Consider the following 23,711-nt stretch of genomic DNA (forward strand, 5'->3'; position numbering starts at 1 on the left):
CTTGCATGCTGCGTTTTTCGCTTTTATTGGCATGACATCCCATTGTAAGCGTGCTTCTATTTCCCTATCACGTGTGGGATTTGCATGCTGTTAAGTGTAACAAATTGGATAAAAATAATCTCTGATATCTACAGCGCTTAGAAGGGGCATAAGTGCGGTTTGTAGTGTTCTATAAAAAAAAAACAAGCCATATTCACAGTAAAATACAAATTGCATTCAAGTTTCTAGACTCTCAGCGGTGGCAGTCAAGTACGCAGGCCATCGGCGCGGATCAAAGAGTCATACTGTGTGGGCCATTTAAATAGTAAAATGAACAACATCTTCAGTGACATCATGGATTGTAACAAAGTGAGATCATAGACAAAACACTGGCGCAGTTTTGGCGTGACTAATGACGTAAACAACACCTCTGCCCTGAGGAGGTATCCCTGGCCAAAGAGCCGACTTGCAAGTGATGCTTGGTGTGGTCTTGGGCACGCACTGCCTCTCCTTGGGGCTCAGTTGAAAAGCGTCACTTGCTTTCTGCACGCATTTCTTCAGATACGAGCAGACCCGATCCCGCCGAGGGGAAGAGGGAAAGATTCCGCGCAGAACGCTGCCTTGTGTTTTCCCTGCTGTCCCGTTTGGCCAGTGCTTGGCTATCTGTTGGCCCGCAGCCATCATGGCAGGCAGCCAACATGTAGCCGCGTAAAGGCCGCCATGGAGTTTAATGTGTGAGCACGACCCTGGGGCGGGGGATCCCCCATCAAATAGCAGCCAAACGGGGTGGCGGCTCTCGGGAGAGCACGGGCAGGCTGCAAACCCATCGAGTTCACCCCCGCTACAAACTCACTTTATCAACCAAAGGCTAACAATGGCTGGTTGTTGATCAGATCTGTTGCCCGCCCTCCCCCCACTGGTATCCCAGGCCCCCATCTCATCTTGGCCCGGCGTGTCCCATTCGCATGTTTTGTTGGGCCTATTAGTTTTGGACGAGTTTACAGGATTGTTTCAGGCCTCCCCCTGGGGCGGAGAGGATGAGGGGGTCGCGGTTAGGTCACCCCACTACAGGCTTGTGTTTACACTGTTTCCCAGGGAGACTGGAGGCGTTGACCATAAGCCAAGGCCCCAGCCAAGAAAGGAGCAGAGACTCTACACACGCGCCCGACAAAGGTCATCGTGTTCAGGCCACAAGAGGGCGCGCGCTTCACAGGGGCTGACGCGAGCTTCCTGTCACGCAGAGTTTACAGTGACACCGACCAGTGGTGGGACGCAAAATGATGGGGGCGGGGCCACCCTGCAGAATGTCGTAAGAGGCACCAAGTGTCCCATATTTCACTGATATTCGTTGGGTCAGGAATGAATGGTGGCCCCTTGAAAGACTGCCTCCCCCTGCGCCGCATGGCATGCGTTAGGACCCTGGCACCAGCAGAGACTGCCCAGGTCTGTATCTCTGCCATCTTGGTACAGCGTTTGAACATGAAAGAGCTGTGATATGGGCAGGGTAGCCTCCCTGTAGTAAGTAAGGATGCATGCCTTCACGGGATTGACTTCTCCACAGGATGTAATGCAGCAGAAAAAACACCAACACGTAGTTAGGACAGGGCCAGCCAGCAACTCCCAAAATCATGTATGTTACCCAAGGAATGTGATATGTCACAAAAGCATATCTCAGAGCATTCACAACCTCTCATTGGCTAAAACTACTTATACACAATACAACACATCTCCCTCCCCTCCCAACAAAACAAAGACACCAACAAACCGATAACAAAAATGACTAATCAAAGAACACAGATGACAAAACAAACAACCACACACCCAAATACAGACACATAACTTAACCAAAATCCCTAGACAAAACAACAACCGAACATCCCTATCCTCAAACGTAATCTCCCAAATAACCCGAGGTCTCCTTGTCCTCACCCCTCTTCCAGTTTACATTCTCACAGTGCTTCCATCACCACTCTCGGGAATTTCAGGAACTTCAAGACTCCGGCCCTCTTGTTGGTTTTCAAGCAGAACGTTGTCCATCATCTTCAGGTTTCACTTCCACCTCTCCCTGTCTTTGGTACAAGGCAACTCGCCTCAGATACCACATTTGTCCATTATCCAACCTGCCCCAATTGCCACTCGTGGCCGTTACCCTGTAGAGCCCATGAAACTTGGAGAACCCTCTACCAACACCACCCGGCTTGACATTGACCCAATCCCCCACATCAATGAAGCACTTTTGCTGGTTCACCTTTGAACCCAAACCACCATCACACATACAAGTAGACATTAATTGGGTCCCGGGCTGTCTACCCTACATCATTTCAAATGGGGTCTTTCCTCTACTGTCATTCAACGTGGTGTGATAAGCCCAGAGTATGTCTTTGACGGCATCCTGTACTGACAAGCTAATTGCATCGTAGCCTTCACCAACTTGTTAACCCTCTCAACCAAACCATTTCCTTGGGGATTGTACAATGACATGTATGCATGTCTTACACCAAGGGTGTCCAAAAAACATTTCATTTCTTGAGAAGTGAGTTGAGTGCCACTGTCCGTCCCTCACACCGAGGGTATACCTCCTCTCCTAAACACTTCCCCCAAAACTGCTTTGGTCAAACTAGTGCTGATACACCCCATAAACACCACCTCCACCCATTTAGATTTGGCATCAACCATCGCAGCAGAAAACCTCTCCTGTTCAGGAAGAAACACTAAAGGCCCCATAAAGTCCATACAACCTTTCTCCCACAACACACTAGTCCCTAACCCATGCTGTCTCTTTCAAATGTATGAGGTTACTAAGCCATCCATTACCCCGCAGTAGGTTACAACGCGGACGTTACATCGTCCGCGTTGTTACCACGCATGGCTTTACATTGCAAGTCGTTTCTACGACTTGCGCTAGATGGCGCGCTGGACTTAGAAATAGTATCAATTACTATTCCTACTCCAGTTAGCGCAACAGCAGGGAATGTGTTGGATTTAAAAATCCAACACATTGCCTGGTGTTGCACGCTATCTAGTGCCAGTCGTTTCAACGACTTGCGATGTAATGCCATGCGTGGTAACAACGAGGACGATGTAACGTCCGCGTTGTAACCTACCCGCGTGGTATTACAGACGTTGTAAATGCTGTTTCCCGTCTCTTTCCAAACTTCCAAACTTCCTAAACCCACTTTCAACCGCTTCTCGGAATCCCTGCAGATCTCACAATTCACTACCCATGTTGTCAGTAGGCTGTCCATGAGTGGCCACCAAAATCTCTCTATGACTCTTTTGAGAGTGAATGTCTGACCAATATGTTCCTCATGTAGCTCTGGGCAACAAGCTTGCTTAATCTCCACAATGGCCCCCCGCGGCGGGATGCCTGGCTTTCACCTTGGGGATGCCCAGTACGGGTTATCTCACAGGGAAAAACCAGGACGGGTTCCCAATGCTAGCGCCGAGATGCCCAAGGGTAATTTGAGCGCTATATAAGACCGCACATACATACATACATACATACATATGTGCTGAACACAACAACTTTGGTCTGGTAGGACGAGGTGGCACAAATCTCTTCCCTCTCATCACCAGCCAATCGTCTTGAACTTATAGCACAGCAACAATCTTGACAAATGGTTTCAATATTTCTGGCAACATACTCTCTCTCCTCACCACTCCTTTCATTGATTTTGCTACTCCTTTGAGGATGTCATTCTGTTCAGTCTTCCTTGAAGACACAACTCTCCAAACCTTCTGTGGCATCATCAACGTTATCCACCAACTCCTCCGTCGTCAGCTCACACTGCTCTGCCGCTTTATCTGGAAGTCTTGACAGACAGGCTGCCACCTTATTCTTCCAACCTGGCAAGTACTCCACCCTACTCTTGCAATTTCACTGCCAACCTGGCCAACACCCCTGAGCAATTTCTTGTGCCTCTGGACTCAAGTCTTTAAGTAAATGTGATGAATCGAGAAATCAAGCTGGGGGCCGTGCAAACTGGATTGCCGTTTGGGGAAGGAAACTGTCACTTCTCGTTGGAGGTGAGGGAACGGTGGGTCTGTCGAGTCGCACTGAAGCTCAGTAGTAAGGCCTCTCACGCGTGCCATGGGGATTACTGACACAGAGTGGCCTGAAATGTGGATTGTTCCACAGTGGCCGTGGGAGCTTCAACAAGAGCTAGAGAGATGGTGGTCGCCGAGTGGCAGCTACCTGGAGGTCAGAGAGGCAGTAGGGTGCGCAGGGCTGTACACGAGCTGCTTACGATCGAGTTTATTGAAAAATATGTGGTCTTCAAATACCCAGCAGTGGTTTCTCTGATGTCGGGCTTGTCTGGCTAGGATAGTTGCCAAAATTGGGGTTTATAAGGATGAATGCTGTCACAGGATTGGCTTCTCCACAAGATTTAATGCAACATAGAAAACACCAAGACACAGTCATGCCAGGCACAGCCAGCAACTGAACTGCCTTATTCAAGTCTCAGAATTATATATGTCTCCCATTTAATTTGTATGTCACAAAAGCATTTCTCAGAGCATTTACGACCTCTCATTGGCTAAAACTACTTAAGGACAATATAACGCCTCCCCCTTGTTTAGAGAGGAGCATGCGGATGTATCCCACACGGAATGTTAAATCCGGAAGTGTCCTTCCATTGGCCATATAATGTCTCCAGACCCCATTATTCCAGGCTCGGAAACACCGTGTCCAGTTTGACGCAAGCCCAAAACTTTTGCAAGGACTGGCAGAGGGCCAGAGGCAGCCCGGCTCCTGCCCGACTCCAACAGCACCACGTGTGGGTGAGTGGACTACAACGGTCCTACCCCAAAAACTCTATCCTGCCCTGGCATGACCTGACCCAGTGACCACGAACAAGACTGCAGCCCTGGTACCCCTGCACCACACTAGGCCAAGCTAATAAGTGCCTTATGCAAAGTAGAGTACCTTGTGGGTGGAGGGCAGGCTGCTGTGGAGGGGGGTTATGTAAACTGGATTGATCACAGGGAGAGTGTAGGTTCATTGACTGCGGAATGGGGATTGGTTGTTGGGTGTGGTGTCCTGGTAGAATGTTGGCTCTGAATGACCGAGGAGGCCTTCTAGATGCGGGAGGCTGCTGGAAGGATGACACTGGGCCCAGCTGGACCTGGGGGAGGGCAGCCAGAGCCCGAATGTACTTGTTGCTCCTATCCTCGGAAGGCCTGGTCCTCTCCAGTCCCTTTCTTGGGGTGCCTTGAGGGTTCCTTGAGGGTTCCTTGAGGGTGTTAGTCTTTGTTCCTGCAGAGTATTTGCCTCGATGTGATGGGTATGATTACACCATGAGACGTGACGATAGACAGTACATGGTCTCACTCAAAAGCCCTATGAGAAGGGGTCTGTGGTCACGCATTTATCTCTTTATCACACGGGGGTACTGACAGTTACCAGGTTATCTGCCTCAAAGAGGAAACTCAGGGTAAATACAGTAATAATAACCCCCTGTTCACCGCACGTCAGGTAATTATTATTTTAAGGGCAGATTTACAAGAAAGTGACACGTCTGTAGAGATGCATCACTTTCCCTGCGCCACCCTGAAAAACCCTTGTGCCGCCATGAATGTGCCGTATTTACAATACGGCGCACCATAGCGCAAGGATTGACAGATGCGTCAGAAATTCTGACGCATCTGTTGGAGCAAAAGTCATGCATTGATGGAGTCGCGTTGTAAGCACGACGTAACTCCAGCAATGCATTTTGAGGCCTATTCCCACTACATTGCGTCACTCCTAACGGTTTTGACGCAGAAGTGACGCCAAGAAATCTTGAAGATTCCACTGCGTCACTTTTACGAGACTTTCCTGCGTGGGAACACCCACCCAGCATACATTATACCTGACGCAGGTATAATGTGACGCAGGGCTTTAGAACGTGACGCATCTCCCTAGATGCGTCACATTGTAAATTGGTCCCATTTTTTATGCCACCGCTGCGCCACAAAAGTGATGCAACAACGGCACAAAGTGACGCAAGGGGCTTGTACATCTGCCCCTCAAGTTTTAGTAACAGGTACATTAATTGTGCCCCGCAGCCCGGTGGTGTCACGCAGGCACCTGGGCAGGCGAGAGCTCCCTGGACAGCTTACAATAACCCCAGAGCTGAGCTCCCTCTCTAGAACGTGCTCCTGCCACGCTGTCTCCGCCCCTCCCTCGCCTCCACTCTCCCTGCCCTGACACTTGGACTTCTCCCAGTCTCTGCCCACAACGCTGAGCTCGAGTCACGTGGCCTTGGTATCAGCTCGAGCCTGAGACTGCTCTGCTGCCCTAAACTCCATTACACAGTGACTCCGGCCCCTGACGCGCCCCTCTGGAACACATTACACCGCTTTTGTTCTCTGAAGAGCTATGGAAACATTGAGGACAGAGAGGGAAGGAAGGCGGGTTCACTGTGAGCTCTGATGGGGGGTGGGGGGAGTTCTGAGAAGAAGTGTCGGGAGGAGTCTGCCGGAAGGGGGCACTGCCTGCTCTGACAGCACCCTCTCTGGGACAAGGTGGGTGGGGAGTGACCCACAGGCACTGCGGTGAGCCTGGGCACACACGGAGATAATGTGAGGAGCTTGGGGCCAATGGAACGGAAGAATGCAGTGCTTAGGGCATATGGACCATGCCAAGGCCTTCGGGCACACTGCTGCGCACCGTCTAAGGGTGTATCCATCAACGGGAAACCCAGGCGGGCGCACTACACAGTGGCGGATGGTGACATTTGAAAGTGGTGGGGCGTAAACTTTCTGTGGGAGTGCACCGTGGCGAGCGAGCGCAGCGAGCGAGCTCGACCTCCTTAGAGGGGGTTCGGGGGGGTTTTTCCCCCCCGAGAAAATTTTGAAAAAAAAGTGGGTAAAGGGTGCATTTTCAAGCAAATTTGAGAAGCACAGAGACTAGAGCTGCAAACACACATAGAGCCCACTGCAGAGGGTATGTTCTTAGGTGAAGTCCTGCTGAAACTAAAATGCATTAACATTATAATCTCAGTTTCCCCACTTAACAAAGAGTCATCCCCAGAAAATGAGTTCCCCATCCTGTTTCTTCATTACATTTTCAGACAAAATTAGGAACATTCATAGACCATCCACACATGCATTAAGCACATTGTAAAAACAAAAAAAAGAATCACGTACAATAAAGCACAAATACACACACACAGTCGCACATACAGACATACATACCATAACACACACATACAGACATACACAGGCACATCTTGAGACACACAAAAATCAACTCTTAATGCTGCGACTGCGAGGAAATATGCTGACACCCTGATCCAACCTTGCCTCATGTGAATATTGAAAGCAAAATCGCTGGCGTGACTGCTAACATGCTCTTGATCAACGAGCATCTGTGTCCCTAAATCTGAATCATGATTCCATCTAGAGTCGCCGAATGGTACAAACTCCTCCCAACTCCCCCCTTGTGTAACGGAATTCCCGTTTCAGATCACTTTCCTTCTTGTCTGCATAAAATAAACCATTAAATATTTATTTTAACCGAAATCCACAAAATATGAAATCTGGCCTTTAACGGAATAAAGAACAACTCTTAAAATGAAAGAGACTAAAAGTTGTTTACTCCGAGGATGTTCCCATAAAAACGTGTTTGTATATTTTTGAAACAAGAGACGCCTAATCTGCGATAAAAAGAAAGGCTTGCCTTTGTGAAGGAAACCGCTTTGTCGGTGGTAGTAACAACTATATTAAAATGCAATTTCAATGACAAATAAATACACACAAGTTCCAGGGGAGAAAGCCGTTCGCTGGAAACAAGAAAGACGCCCAGTTCCAAACTATTTTCAAATTAAAAAAACAAAATCACAAACACATAGATGTATATGTATTTGAAATGGGAATTCCAGTACCACCTGTTTCAAAATGAGCAGAAATGTCCCATTTTTTAATTCTTCACTTTATGTGACTATATTTGGCAATGTTGCCCCCTCTAAGAGCCATGATATACAGTGCTGCAGTATGAGAGCTAGGGCATACCATACCGCTGTAGTATGAGCACAAGACACAGGACCACAATATGGGAACCATAACATCAAGTCCTGCAGCATGAGAGCCAGGACATATCGTGCCACAATAGTATCAGTACAAGACACAGGACCACAATATGAAAGCCATAATATACAGTTCTGCAGTATGAGAGCTCGGACATACCATGCCACCGCAGTATGGCCACAAGACACAGGACTAACATATAACAGCCATAATATACAGAGCAGCATTATGAGAGCTCAGCTAGGACATACTGTGCCAGAAGAGATTGAGCATAAGGCACAGAACTATGATATAAGAGCCATGATATACAGTGCTTCAGTGTGAGAGCTCGGACATACCATGCCGCTGTAATAGGAGTACATGACACAGGGCTACAATATGAGAGCCATAATATACAGTGCTGCAGTATGACAGCTCGGACAAATCGTGCCACCATAGTATGAGTGCAAGACATAGAAACACAATATTAGAGCCATAATATACAGAGCTGCAGTATGAGAGCTCAGCTAGCACATGCCACCAGAGATTGAGGATATGGCACAGGACTACAATATAAGAGCCACGATATACAGTGCTGCAGTTTGAGAGCTGGGACATACCATGCTGCTGTAGTATGAGCACAGGACACAGGACCACAAATGAGAGCCATAATATACAGTGCTTCAGTGTGAGAGCTAGGATGCCACCAAGTGGACTTGGAAATGCTTTTGCCATATTAAAAATAAATACCATCCTGCTCACTGGAAATGTTGGAACACGTCACTTCTTACTAAAATGCCCCTGCAGCGGTGGGAGGCGGTGGAACCAGTCTGAGATTCTGTGTCCCCATGTTCTGGGGACATGCAAGAAGGTATTGCCGACCGCTCTCCCTGAATTAGGTCAGGAATAAACTGACATTTACGTTGTCCCATTTTAATCTCCTGCCAAAGTTGGATGAGAAAGTCAGTTCTCCCATGTCTTTTCCTCGTGCCCTTTCTAAATCCAAATTCAATTGTAAAATCAATAAACTATGATCATTCAAGCAATTATTCCTGATAGAAAAATCACAGGTTCAAGGTCACTCGTGACTATATTAAAGTCAATTAAGTTAGTCTTGCCATTTCCATGAAAGGTGGGTGGTAGTGAGCATGCTTTAAAAAAAGTATCCGAGGCGAAGAGCAAATTATGTTTGGTAATAATCTTATTTAAGGCCTTTCCATTGGAGTATGCAAAAGGGGAGTAATTATCACACCTTTTGGAGTGATTAAGCCACAAACCAGGGAATTACTAAAATTACAAAGCTTTAAGTTAAAATTCAACTGCCCAGATAACCGAAGTTTGACTATGTGCTTTTAAGAGTGTTTTGGAGAGACCTGTCCAAATGTTCACTCACCTCAGCGAGCGGCTATTATCAAAAACTGTAAAATCTGGAACCACACTGAATTATGTAACTTCCTTATCTTAATTGATGGAAATGTTACGTGACCAGAACTGCTAACCCCCCTTTCGTTCGGCCAGCAGGTGATGGAATCCGCTGGGGAGCAGTACGTGTGGAAGCCATCTAAATGAAAGAGGGACACCATCCATGTTTCCTGTAAGAAAACTAAATCGAATGTCCTGATTAAAGCTATGTTTTCCCCGCCATCCTGCCGTATTCTAGGAAGGTACAGTAATAGATGAAAACACACTAATGGGGTTACTACCCGGCGTTTTATTGCCGAAACCTATACTTTTTACAGAAGCTGGCTTACATATCTAATTTATCTGAGCACTCAGTAACGACCCCTGGGTGACCTCCTACCCTAGTCTGGTATTTCCTCAGGTATCATTGTGTCATTGGGGAGGGGGGGGGGGTGTCGCGCGGGGGTGTTTTTATAAAAAATAAAATCCTACCTGTCCTGAGCAGGTCCGGCCGGGTCCGCGCTGCCTCGCCTCAGGTCCGTTACTCAACTGCCGTTACTTCTGGCGCCGCCGCCTACACACTCACTCACTGGAACAGGCGCAGCCCATCTGACCCCTCTCAGCCAATCCTGAGCGGCTTAGAGCAGGCTTACGCTCCGCCCGCCTACCCATTACGAGACCGAGGTTTGAGCCTTGGCTCAACCTCGCTCTCCTAATGGGCATGCGCCAGACTCGGGAAACACTAGTGCGCATGACTGGGCACGGTGCAAAAATCGCCCTCCGTCCCCACTTATGCGCACTTGTGTGCTGCTGGCTGCCTGTCAGTCAACATGACGCCAGACCGCCCACCCCATTCAGACTCTGAATGGGGTGGGCGGTCCAACGTCATACTGACTGACAGTTCTCCCTCACCGTCGTCACCGAGGAAGCTGCGGGCGCGAGGCGCGGGCGGGGGGGCGACGCCCCAACGCCCCCAATGGACGGACCGCCACTGGCACTACACATCCCTGCACCGCATGTACTAGGCACCAGCTGCAATGGCGAAGGTGACAGGGCACGATAATGCACACGTATGTTCTGTAACGACCCTGGAGCCGATTGTTCCCACCTTGCATGGACCTGCCCGCAAATTAACGACTACTGGAGCAAACCGTTTAGAGAAGTGAATGACATGACTGACCGGGCACTGAGACCTAGCCTCCACCTGGCGCTACTGGGCTTTTCTCTGAGGAAATGTGTGTGACTAGGATGATGACTGAAATGATGAGCGTGGCTGAGTAAAATTCTGCGCACAACCGTAAAGTAAGTAGTGTTTCCTAAATTCCTCTGAATGCTCCTAAGGATAAAGGAGAAACGGCCACCCACGTTCCAAAGAATTATGTGGACTAAAAAGTCCCAAAATTATAAGTAATGGTTCTTTCCTTTGGTTCATTGTTTCCACAATATTTGGCCTAGCGCTTAATGTGTTATTTATATATGATCTGTCTCTCATGACCAAGTTCTGAAAAATAGAATACGGATCAATTTGTTTTTGGAATTGTTCCACAATTTTTTTTACATAGTATTGGTGAGTTTTTGATACACATAGGCACCATTATGGTGATGGGTCCTGTTTTTAAAGTGACAACGAAACTTCACAAACTTTACCTCTTTCCACGACGGTAGGGACTACTCAACCTTTGGACCCAGAGTATCTTTTTCTAGTGGCACAAGTAAATAAAATCATAGTTGCTTTTCTTATATTGTCTCTTTCCCCGCATACTTCTTTCTTACTTCCTAAATGTCTGTCTCTAAGAACAACTACATTCACAGTACTCATTTCTCGAGGGTTTCTCTTGACCCTCTAACTAGACTAACTCTTGGAAATCATCACATCGCAAATAGTTACAAGGTATATTTTGCTCCTGTTGTCGTAGCCCTGAGGAAGTCGATGGGTGACGATCCAATGACGAAACACCTGTTGGCTACATCTATCATCTGGCTGTGACTGTATCGACCACTGTACCAACCAAACTGTAACCATGCACTGTTGGATGGGATTTTCAGGCCATATGAAGTGAATTCTTGGAATTAAAGAAGGTTTTCAACCACTACACATTTTCGAACTCTTGGACATTATTGTTTTTGCTCAGGATAAAGACTGATTGTTACTAGGATGATCACTGGGAAAAGGCTAAGTGGCCATGCGCTGTGGCCGAGGTACAGTCCCCCCTATAGCAGACTGGACCAAAGCCCTAGTGACCTGTCACACTCAGACAGACACATATGGAGAACTTCTGTTGTGGAAGTCTCGGCCCTGGGCTATACGGCCCCCATGAGACAACACATGACTAGCCTTGAAGCGCCACAGCCGGACAACAGCTCACCCCGGTAACACCGCTCACCACGAACATCACAACTTCGCACTGACCCATCCACGTGGACACGCACGCCCCGTCCTAATGACAAACTGTGTGAATTATGGGTTACCTGATGTATTGTCATATACTGTCCTGACGATTGCTACTATGTTGGCAAATTGGTAAATAAAGTAGTTATTAAAAAAAAGGTCTTTGGGCACATGGATAGACGGTGTTCAGTACTAGGGCACACTGACGGGCGAGTGAGTGTAAAGTGCTTTGACGTGGACAGAACACGAGGACCTCCTACGCCCATTTCACACGGGGACACGTGCACAGGCAGTGCTGAGTGCGCGGGGCACCTTGATGGGCAGTGGGAGTGGCCTGTGGCACGTAACAGGCAGTCGACGAGCTATAGCAGCTAACCTCCTCCATACCACTGCAACACAGAGGTGCCTAGTGCCTAGAGGCGTCTCAGCCCCTAATGTGCACTGGTGAAAACGTGTTGTGTTGTGCCCCTTCATTTTGTTCACCGAGTTGACAGCACTTACTGGCAAAAGAACGACGCTTTAATAATACAATACTGGATGACTTCTTGGATGAGTCACCAGATGAAATATTCATCTAAAAATATACATTTGTTTGGTATCCAGGAATTAGACATTCATCTACCAACTCTACGAGCCCACAGGGACGGAGGCGCTGGCCTGCGCCTCGCCCCTTGCCGGGAGCCCGCACGTTGGCAGGTGGCAGCATTAGGACACAGCATTGGCATTCGGCGGCGGGAATGTTAGGGGCTTTGTTTGTGCCAGGGGCCTACTAAACAGCTGGCTGTTTGCGGGCAGAAAATGTTTGACCTAGAGGTCACCCACACAGTGCTCAGAAAATGCCCCAAAACAAAGTCGGAAAAATCCCAAAGAAGCCGCTGCCCCTCCCCTCTGGGACTGGAGGTTGCTATGTGTGTGTTTGTCCGTAGCAACGGGGCTGGCTCTGGTGCTGATGTTGGCAGAGGAAACATGCGGCCCACACTCACTTCCGCACGCCACCCCGAGGTCGAGATAAGAGTTACAGAGATGACGTATTGAAAGCCGGAAGGGCTGGGAAGGAGTCAATCATATCAGGCAGAGTTGCATGTAGGAGAAGGATGCTGATATTTCTCAACAGTATAGTTCTGGCAGAGGTCGACAGGGCTGGGGGCGAGTCAGTCATGTGTCACACAGACTGACTATTAGGAGAATAATGTTCACATTTTTCAATAGTACAGTGTTTCAGAGACGCGGACTGGGCCGTGGAAGAGTCAGTCATTTGTCAGGCAGACTGACTGTTCGGAGAGCGATGAGATAACGGAAGAGGGCAGTGTCTCGGATATGGCGACATGACCAGTCAAGAGTCAATGATGCCTTCAGGAGGTCTATGGTCTGCTCTGTCGTGCAGTGGTATTTTGAATGCTCAGTTATAGAATGTATCCACACTCCCGCCCTGTCATGGGATGTCTAAAGGGTATATAGTCCAGGCAGTTTGAGGAGGCAGCCAGACCTTAGGCTACAGGGTATGTCATATATAGGCCTGGGAAAATTTAAGTGACACCACTGAAATTCAGGTAATTCCCAAATGTGGTCTTGCTCAAATTCAAAACAATTCTCAAAATTGTGTACTATGTTTTTTTACAAAATGTATACTCATAGGAAATGGGCCATGCAAAAAATTATTGTTAAGTGCATTGTGGTATGGTCATAATCCAGAACCTGGAAAGTGGAGTCTTGGGTCTACATTGTGTATAGTTGTATGCTGGCAGTTTCAGCCCTCATGTTCCTCCTGGGGGATGCCCCCACTGCTCTGTATCTTGAGCTTGACTACATATACCGTTGTGCCAACCACGCCCAGCAACGCACATCACATTAGTGAGGTGGCAAGCTGTGCACGGCACTATCTACGGCTGCGGTGATTGCAACTGATGCGGGGTGAGTCTATTGCCGCTCTCTACAGCTGTAGCATATGGTTTACCACCACTATCCCTGGATTTATCCTATAAAAGAAACTATCTGTGAGACTGTTTTATAGGTTTTCTAAAGACGTGACCCATTTCTGGAGTGTACATTTAGAGTTAATATAGTTTGAGCTCATATTTGACTGGCATTGTCATTATTTCAAGGGCAGTGAAAAGCTTTCTGTTGGGCTGTGTTACACACAGCAGTGTACTTTAAGGAATTCGGGGGTGCAGCCAGCAGACTTGTGCAGACATTTAAAAAGGGGGGTGCCATTCTACTGTTTCATGATGTACAGACCTCTGCTTTCTGCATTATCTTCCATCCTAACTATAAAATTCTGAACTTATTGCACTTCCGTTCAGAGCCCAAAACTAAATGGGAAAAGGTTTTCAATCACTATACCAGAGTTTGTGGCACTATTCTCAGTGTGGAGAGGAAGATGTATTTACTGATGCATGGTCTTGGCACAGAAGGTCAAGCTGTTCATGAGAACATACTGATTTATACAAGAGGAAGCTATGGGGCTAGATGCGTCTGAGATTTGCTGACTTAAATTGAATAAATATCCCCTCCCAAAAGTTAGCTTGGAAAGGCACCATTTTGAGATTCGTGTTTAAAGGGAGAGTTTTCAATGGAACAATGTGGGGTTGTAGACTCACAACTTGTTGGTTCTCTCTTTCCCCCAGCATATGGTGTGCAAGTCCCAAAGACAGTGTGGAGTTTGCTGAAGTTTGCATGGAGATGTTTTTTGACTCTTGTGCATGGTTCACTCTGTTACCATGGGAAGTTAACAAGGAAAAACTTAAGAATGTGGAGTTGAACAAATCTAATATTATGTCAGTGTGCTCTGGTAGTAAATCTATCAAGAGTAAATGCTATGTTGGATCTTCATTGGTATATAAGGAGTGAAGTATCGACAAGGGTATATGCAGCTGTCAATGGTGATTGTTTAAAGAGCTGTCCACAATCATAATTATTGGGCATAATATTATATTCTAATGTGCATCCACAGATAAAGCTCAATGAGGCTCAGTGTCAAGAGGTAGACTCTTCGTTAGTGAATTTCCCAAAGTATTTGCTGAAGGACTAGGATGTCCACAAGAATATGTTCATACAATTAAGCTCAGACATGATGCCGGCCTGTGGTCCACAAGGTAAGAAACATTCCTTTGAGCATTAGGAAGAAGGTTAAGGTGGAACTTGATTGGGTTTTGGAGTTGGGCTTTATTGAGCAGCAGGTTGAGGCCACTGAATAGTCACCCCAGCGGTCGTAGCCAACAAGATGGTGAGATGTGTCTATGTATAAACTTGAGAAGCATCCATAGTAATTTGGTGAGGATAAATATTGCTTATCCAATATGACTAAAATTGTTATGTTGATTAAGGGGGTAAAGGTAATTTGACATCAGCTCACCACCAGATCAGACTCCAACAGAACTCATTTGTGTATGTCCGGATGCAGTTTGATATGGTTACTGCTGTGTCAGTTTTTCAAAGGGTTGTGGATGGTTTACTGGGTGGCTTGAAAGGGGCTCAATTCTTTTAAGATGATGTGATGGTGGTGGAGAGAAATCTTGAGGCACACAGTGTAAGAACAACAGTCATTCCGAATATAATTCCCAATGAATGGCTTAACCCTGAAACCAAAGAATTGTTGTTTTGTCAAATCAAAAATATAATACTTGGAGCATTTGATTACCCCATGTGGTGGTTAAAACCTAAGAAAAGTCTGGTGGAAAGTAGCATGGATCTGAGAAGTCCAGCAAACAAAAACAAACTTGTATCGCTTTGGGGAATGGCCGAATTTCACAGCAGAATGTTGGAGAACTTTTCTTGCAAAACGGCCTTGAGGAAGACATTGTTAAAACAAGGAGTGGGATTTCCATGGGCTCATAGTCGTGAGCAGGAGGGTTCGAGTATAAATAATCATGTAAAACATGCTCCATGCCTCCAAGCTTTGCTACTGATGGATTCTGCACTCTTTTCATTAACCCTAGTGACAAAGGATTAGGAGATGTCCTTATGCAAGGAAGTTGAACAATAACTTTCGCTTCCAAAGCTGTCAAAGAAAACTAAGACAAATGATCCATAATTGAGAAAGAAGCTCTTGCTGTCTTATGGGGAATAGAGAAGTTTAGGAACTATTTGTGGGAAAGAAAGTTTCGAGTGGAGAGGAATCACGGACCTGTTAGAGAAATATTCAACAAGAAAGGACTTGATTGTGTGTCTTCTAGGATTTAAAAGTGGATTGTTTCTTTACAAGAGTACAATCTTGAGGTGGTGTACCTTCTCAAAATTAAGAATGTAATAGGTGACTGGCTGAGTGGGTTATGATGTACAGGGATGAAAGCCAAAGAAGTTGATAATTGGTGGTGTGATGTGAAGATTGTGACACTCAAGATGAGTGCTATATGAGATGAAGTCTAATGCGATTTTGATTAAAGTAAAGTATTGGATTAAAGAAAGGTGGCCCAATAAGGAACTAGGGGAGGTGTTTTTACTGTTTTGGAGAATCCAGGGCAGTGCTGAATATGAGCCAGTGGTTTCCGGTGCTCGGCACCAGCACTTAATTGTCAACATCAGCACTTATGTCAGTCTGACTGCCACTTGGCTGCACTGTTTATCTGATTTAGATTGAACCCAGCAGCAGTTCTTTACTATAGCCTTATAGCCCGCCGTAGCGGGCTATACCGGCTGTTAAAGGCCCGAGCCGAAGGCGAGGGACTTTAACAAAGCAGAGGGACTTTAAACGCCGGTATAGCCCTTCTACGAAGGGCTATAAGGATATTAGAACATTCTGCCACTAGAGGGCAGAATGTTCTAACAAAACAAAGCCTTCAGGGAGCGTGAGGGGATTGAAATCCCCTCAGGCTCCCTGAAGTCTTTGTTCACAGCCAGAGCTGTGAACAAAGACACATTGGAATGTTGGTGCTCCAGGCTTATACCAGCCATTATAAGCCCGGAGCGCTCCATTGTTTTCAATGGAGCTCCCAACATTCCAATGTTCTAATAGTTCAATATACATTAAAAATGACTAATACCTGCCACCCAAGCAATTCTCATAGCTTTTGGGGCCTGGAATAGTCCGAAATGTCACACTTGTAGGAGTCTGATGGTTAGTAGCTGTGTTGGTACTGTCATTGGCAGAGCTGAGAGAGGCAATGGATGGTGCAAACTATAGTGGCCTCCTGACGAGGGCCCTGGCATGTAATTATGTTTTTTTACAAATTTAGCACTAATCCATGGTGAACTAGCTGAAAGGGGTAGACTGGTGTTCAGGGAAGAAGGTTGATTCCCGGTACAGTGCAAAATCTAAGCAGATATATACGGCTTATGAAGGGCCTATAGGAATAAACAAAACTAAGGTGAGGTCAATTTTAGTGGCCAGGGCTAAATGTTTTGAGAAAAGAGAGCTGTCAGAAATTGCACACAGTGTCAATTGAGCAACAAAGTCAAGAAAGTCAGAGCTCCAACTGTGGACTGTAGGTATTTGCCGCAAGTTTCATTGGAGGAACTCAGCCTGGATATTGTGGGTCCAATACAAGGTTCTAAGGAACTTAGTAATGTCCTATTACTAGTGGATTTCTTTGCCAGGTGGCCTGAATTTGAAGTCCTCAAGGCTGTGACTTCAATCAGGGTAATAAAGTCCTGGACTACATTTTTTTAAAGGGAGGGTTTCCCGCTGGTATCACTTACTGACTGTGGGGCGCAATCGACCTCCAAAGAGATGGAATAGTGATTGGAAAATAGAGGTATCAAAGACAAAAAGTCAATGTACCATCCCAAATCAAATAGTTTTGTTGAGAGGTTCAATTATATTTTTTATGAAAACATACAACCGTCTAAATGTAATAATCTATGATGGAGGAAATAGTAAATCCTTAAATTGTGCTTGTGCAAATCAGCCCCACATTGTCCCACTGGCAAAACTTAATTTAAACTTTTCAGGGGGAAAAAAATTCCACTTTATGGATGGATTGTGTGGACAAAGGGTTACATGACTAGATACCATGTGTAAGTTGAGACAGAGAAAAGAAGTATGAGTGAAAATAAAGTACATTTTGACAGAAGAAAATTGCGTTTGGACAAAAGTTGAGTGTGGACACAATTATAGTAAAGGTTGTCATTGGAAATGCTCCTCATTAAAAATTAACACGCTCTATTAAGAGTGTTTGGGGTGTATACGAGGTCTGTTAAGGCACATGATGGGAGAGTGTGGTGTCTGAGTAGAGTGCCAATGTGACTCAAGAGCGGAGAGAGGGCACTCTAAGGTGTCTGGTACTGGAGAAGTGGACTTTTATTGAGATAAGTCTAAGAGATTATTTAAAAAACAGAAGTATACGAATTATTACTTATGCGGCGAGTAAATTGGTTTTACTGTTTTACTGTGCTTCAATGTTGATGTTTCTGTTTGCACATATTGTACCATTTTACTAACACTATTTGTTTGTAAAAGGGGCAGGTGTGTGGTATCTTCATACTCCTGAATTTTAATATTACATCTCCTGGAAGGAGGAGTCTTGCGTGTAATTTAGGTATAGTTAGAGGCAGCAGTTAGACCCTGCATCTCCTTCACGGATTTGATACCCCATTGCTCTGTACCTTGACCATGATTCATGAACAAATATACCTTTGTGTCAACCGTGTTCTTTCACTGTGTTAGGATCGAGAGATATTTTCTGTTCCAACCAGTCTCCTCACAATGCCGTGACATTTCTATGCAAAGTAAGTCTTGAAAATAATCGTGATTCAACAGCAAACCACATTTAGTAAAAGTCCAATTCTGCATAACTTTCGTTGAATTTCTGAAGAAGAAAAAAATGTGAGCGCACGAGGGAGGCGGGGACAACTGCTACCCAGGCCGGCCCGTAATAACCGTCACTTTCTCTTTCCCATTTCAACTCTCAGCTGTTTTTCATCAAAAGAATTTGAAACAACTGTGAGCTGCCAGCCAGGCGGATAATACGGGGCATCTGTGGCTGACGAGGCCAGTCTCTGCGGTGAACCGGAGTCTGTCTAAGAAAGAGTCTGCCTGACCGACAGGAGGTGGGACATGAAAGGGAAGACAGGTCAGGGTGAGCAGGAAGAGCGAACGCGTGGACAGAGAAGGCGCGAGTGAAGGAAAGAGGGTTTGATAGAGAGCGAGTGAGACAGGAGAGAGACAGCAGAGAGATAACAGGAGAGAACAAGTGAGGCTCGAGAAAGGAACGAGAAGGGGAGGACAGGGACAGGGTACAGTGAACTGGAATAGACCGCCCAATCTGGCCTTCCCACTACCAAGTGATAGGGTCATAGCGAGGTTAGGTTCCTGGTTCTCACGTGTATATTAATACTCCCCTCTAATGGGCGCCATCTTGCCTGATTGCACTCACTATGTGCAACACTAAAAAACATGAAAAACAATCTTCCTTTATATATATATATATATATATGTAATCTGCTTTTGTATATATGTATGTAAAGACTTTTTTACACTTTTCATAAATATTGTTGTCTATATACCACTTTAAAGCAGTCTAACAGCAACACGACATGGCATAGTTCTCACTATGGAAAACCTCAAGTAAAAAAAAAAAAAGAAAATATGACGTGCAGGGAGAGGTTGGAGGGGAACAACCGAGACTTTTTGGAACAAACAGCGCCCAGCTCTGCAGTCAATCTATTTTACAAACACAAAATAGGTATTTGGCAGTTATTGATAGGATGATTCACCAGCTTCACGAGCGGTCCCCAGACAAGCTGAAAGGAAAGGCTGGAGACCTTGAATAAACCCGGCTTTGAACGCTCCCCTGTGTTTCTACCAGGGTCCACTTACATTGCACTCTCTGGGCTCTTCAGCTTGGCCTGGCCTGTATGCGATTTATGCATTAATCAGTCACATTGCAAAACGTGGATTTTCAGAGTAAAATCTCCTACCTACTGAACATGAATCAAGCAGTTGACATCCTGAGAGCCCTTGGAAATGTGTGCAAATGCAGGGGAACCCTAAAGGGACAGGTGGCACTCTAATAAAAGGTTTCTTGCTATGAGTGACATTTGGGGGGTGGTGCTAGCAGTGGTCCCCTGGAATACTGTCTACTATGCCCGAGGCTGGAAGGCATGACTCCAAAGGGACACAGGGACAGCTCCCCATTTGAGAATCAGTTACCACCCCAACTCGGGGATCAGTAACAGATTTAACAGTTTGCAGCCTCAGCGCGGTCACAAACGATTGACACATCCCTTTGCGACTCACAACTGGGAGGTGAACTCTACTTTCACACCCCATAATATTTGGGATTCTGAAAAGGCCTCAAAGATAGCGCCAGGATGCTCTGTTGGAGTAGCCGTGTATTCTATAAATAAACTCATTCATTCATTCAAAGGAACTTTTGTGAGTCAGAAATCATTTACATCTCAGTTGCACATACAATTTCCAGCTGGTAGTGTGGCTTTGACACAGCGTAAACAAGCATCGGCATAGCCAATAGGTCTCGCCTTTGGGACCTTATAAGTGTTTAGCCATGCAACAGTTGCATAACTAAATACTTATAAGGTCCCAAAAGCGAGACCTATTGGCTATGCCAAGCGGCCGTGCGGCTGAGAAAGTGAAAGTAATCACGTCAAGCGCGGCGCGCGCAGCCGCGTGCATGCACTGTAGCTCTAGGCTGGCCTGGTAGCACTTTTTGGAGCCCTCTCAAAAAGTCTCGCCAGAACATCGCATGCGCTGGGTCAGGCGAGACCTAAAAAGGTTATGTGTCTGTATGTTTTTGCTGATTGCAGGCTTTGCAACGCGAGCACCTATGTACACAGGGGACGAGCTAAGCATGATGAGCCAGGAGTTTGTAATCCTGAAGTGGCCTCTCAAAGTCTGGCAGCCTATTCTGTCACATCTCCCCAAGGAGATTATTGTATGGACTTTCGAGATTCCATGGCTCGGAGGGGTGAGTTGACCTCTCTCCCTCTCGCTGACCTCCTTTCTCATGTCCCCTTTCTCCAGTTTGACAGTTTCATGTCACCCTGCCTTCCATTTTCCTCCCTACCCGTCCTGCTCTAGCCTCCGACCCTTCTCCCAGGGCCTAGTGTTTGAGTGGTTCAGTTTCCCTCACTTTGACCCGTGCTGAACGGTCATTTTCCTTCATCCTCCCCACGGGCAGATGGCGGGCTTCTCTGCACTATAGTGAAGAGGGCGAAGGGCCGGAGGAATGAAAGGCGTCAGGTGGGCTGGCCGGAGTCAGGAGACTGATCTAAGCCACCCTTCGGGTCCCATCAGAGGCAGACTCGAGGCGCCCGAGGGGCGATGGTGCCAGGAAAGGAATCGTGCAAGACGGGTGTGAAGAACAGCTGCGCTAGGAACTAATGGGGAATGGGGTCAGACGCAGCCACCTGCTGGGAGCCGGACCCTCATCTGAGCACGGGCCATACGGACAGCTCCTCTACCACAAACACTCTGCAGTGATCCAACAGGGCGCTATACCACCAGCGCACTGACACCAGCAACTCCGTACTATTCGTACAGCACACTGCCATGGTTATGCACTGTTTGTGGGGTGTCCCGCTATATATATATAGGTGACAGTGCACTAACAAAAAGGTGCATGTCACACCTACCAGTACACTGCATCCGGTCACTGTCACAAGGCAATGTCCTCTACTCCAATTGCATACTACCAACAACTCTTTATTATTCAAGCTATGCACTACCACAACTGTGCTACTGTTCCCACGGTGTGCCCCCACAACTGTGCACCACTACAACTCTGTACTATTCAAACAATGTACTACCACAAACACACACTATTCCGATGGTATACCTCTCCAACTGTTCACTAGCACTGCTCAAGAGGCAGTACACTAGCAAACAAGCATTTGCAATGCAATCGGTCTCGCCTTTGGGACCTTATATGTATTTAGCTATGCAGTACATTAGCCTGGGTGCTGAAACATCTACTGTTCTTTAACATGGAGGGAAAGTAAACACCAAACTGCGTGACACACCAGGTAAGGGAGCACATGGAGAGAAATATTGCCTTTCAGCAGGAACCAAAGCTCTGTTTTTAATATAAAAGCAGGGGCTTCGGTGGTCCTATCACTGAAAACACAAGATTTGAAAAAAATATTATTGTCAATGGGTCCTTGTGGACTGGAAACTAGAGAATGCTAAAGTGATTCTGGTATTGTACTGACCTCTGCTGGTCGTTTTCTATCAAGAAAGTTAAATAGGGGCAGTTGTCAGAAAAAGAAAAAAAAGAAAGTCCCTCATCAGAAAGCAATTCTGGTATTTTACTGACCTCTGCTGGTCGTTTTCTATCAAGACAGTTAAACAGAGGCAGTTGAACAGAAATCAGTCCCTAAGCGGAAGCAGACAAGTCCTAGGGCTGATATCCGGAGCCCACAAAGTACATAGACATATAAGTATATACTAAAGTATATACAAGAGGTCTAGAATACTCGACCTAATAAAGTATATATACTAAAGTATATACTAAAGTATATACAAGAGGTCTCGAATGCTCGACCTAAAAACGGTGCCATGCCTGCCACAAGTAAACATGCACCATAACATTTGGGCACTCCCAAAAGCAAGCGTCCGTTGCTCCAACTGTTCACTCCCAAAATTCAGTGCTACTGCAACTGTGCACTGACATCGTTGTGCACGAGTCCATGCCAGTGAAAGTTATCACTTCTTTAAGCAACTGTTCATTACTAAATAAGCAAACCTCCACGAGTAACTGTGTGACAATATTGCACCAGAGGATTAACACAAGTAAGTTCTAATCCAACTGGACACTACCACGGCTGCACACTATTCTAACAATGTGCCACTGCAGCAGTGCACTGCACGAGTGGCAGCGCTCAAGAGGAAGGTGCACTGCCACAAGTAACGGTGTAGTAAATGGCGACAGGAGTAAAACCCATAGACCAGGTTGAGATCTGGGTAAGTAAGCAAAAACTAACAACAATGCCTCAACCGGTGTAAATGAGAAAGGCAATTATACATGCATGTACAAGACATTACAAGAAGGAAAGAGGGAGACTCGTGGTAAGTTTTTCGAAAGTGCTCATAGCATCATGCATTTGAAATAACAATTTATACAAAACAGTTATATCAGCACTGTGGGCATAAATTGCAAGGGCAACCCAAAAGGACTTGGTGCACTGTTGTGCTCCTGACACATAACAAAGTGACGGCGCAAGTGACAAGTGAGAGAGCAGCGAAAGGCGCAATGTGATAAGGTGATAAAAGATATGTACAAGAATATATGGTTCAGCAAGAATTGTTATTTACAGTGATTGGTCATAGTTTAGACATTTAGGTGAACCACAGAAGTATGCGCCGCAAGTTGCGCTGATAAATTGGTCGACGGCGTTTCAATCCTATTTATTCAGGATCATCTTCAGGACCGGGCTGCCAGTTTGTCACTTGCGCCATCACTTTTTTATGTGTCACGAGCACAACAGTGCACCAAGTCCTTTTGGGTTGCCCTTGCAATTTATGCCCACAGTGCTGATATAACTGTTTTGTATAAATTGTTATTTCCAATACATGATGCCATGAGCACTTTCGAAAAACTTACCACGGGTCTCCCTCTTTCCTTCTTGTAATGTCTTGTACATGCATGTATATTTGCCTTTCTCATTTACACCGGCTGAGGCATTGTTATTAGTTTTTACAAGTAACGGTGTGTCACCACATCTTGGACGTCTCGAAAGTTAATGTTTATTACTTTGCTTGTGCACTACTACAGATGTGCACCAGCCCAACTGTATCCTGCCCCAACTTTGCACTACTCTATGTAACTGTGTACTGCACACTGCCACATTTGGACACTACAATAAGCAACTCTTTTCCACTGGCATGTGGCCATTTACACCACTGGGCACTACCACGAGCTACTGTGAACTAACTTCACCTGTACGCTATGATTAGCACTTGTGCAGTTCCTCAAGTAACGGTGCACTGCCAAAACAATGCACTAAAACTGACGTGAACTGCTCCAACCGTGATCTATCGATGTGGCCACGATCACAAGTA

At 46.2% G+C, this 23,711-nt stretch overlaps 1 protein-coding gene across 5 annotated transcripts in view; it reads right to left on the bottom strand.

The window, feature by feature from the left end:
- Positions 1 to 23,711, bottom strand: part of FLNC (filamin C) — a 206,718-nt gene that overhangs the window by 144,176 nt on the left and 38,831 nt on the right. The gene's annotated exons all lie outside the window — the stretch shown is intronic.

Source organism: Triturus cristatus, chromosome 4_1 (assembly GCF_964204655.1).
Source record: "Triturus cristatus chromosome 4_1, aTriCri1.1, whole genome shotgun sequence".
Taxonomy (NCBI): domain Eukaryota; kingdom Metazoa; phylum Chordata; class Amphibia; order Caudata; family Salamandridae; genus Triturus; species Triturus cristatus.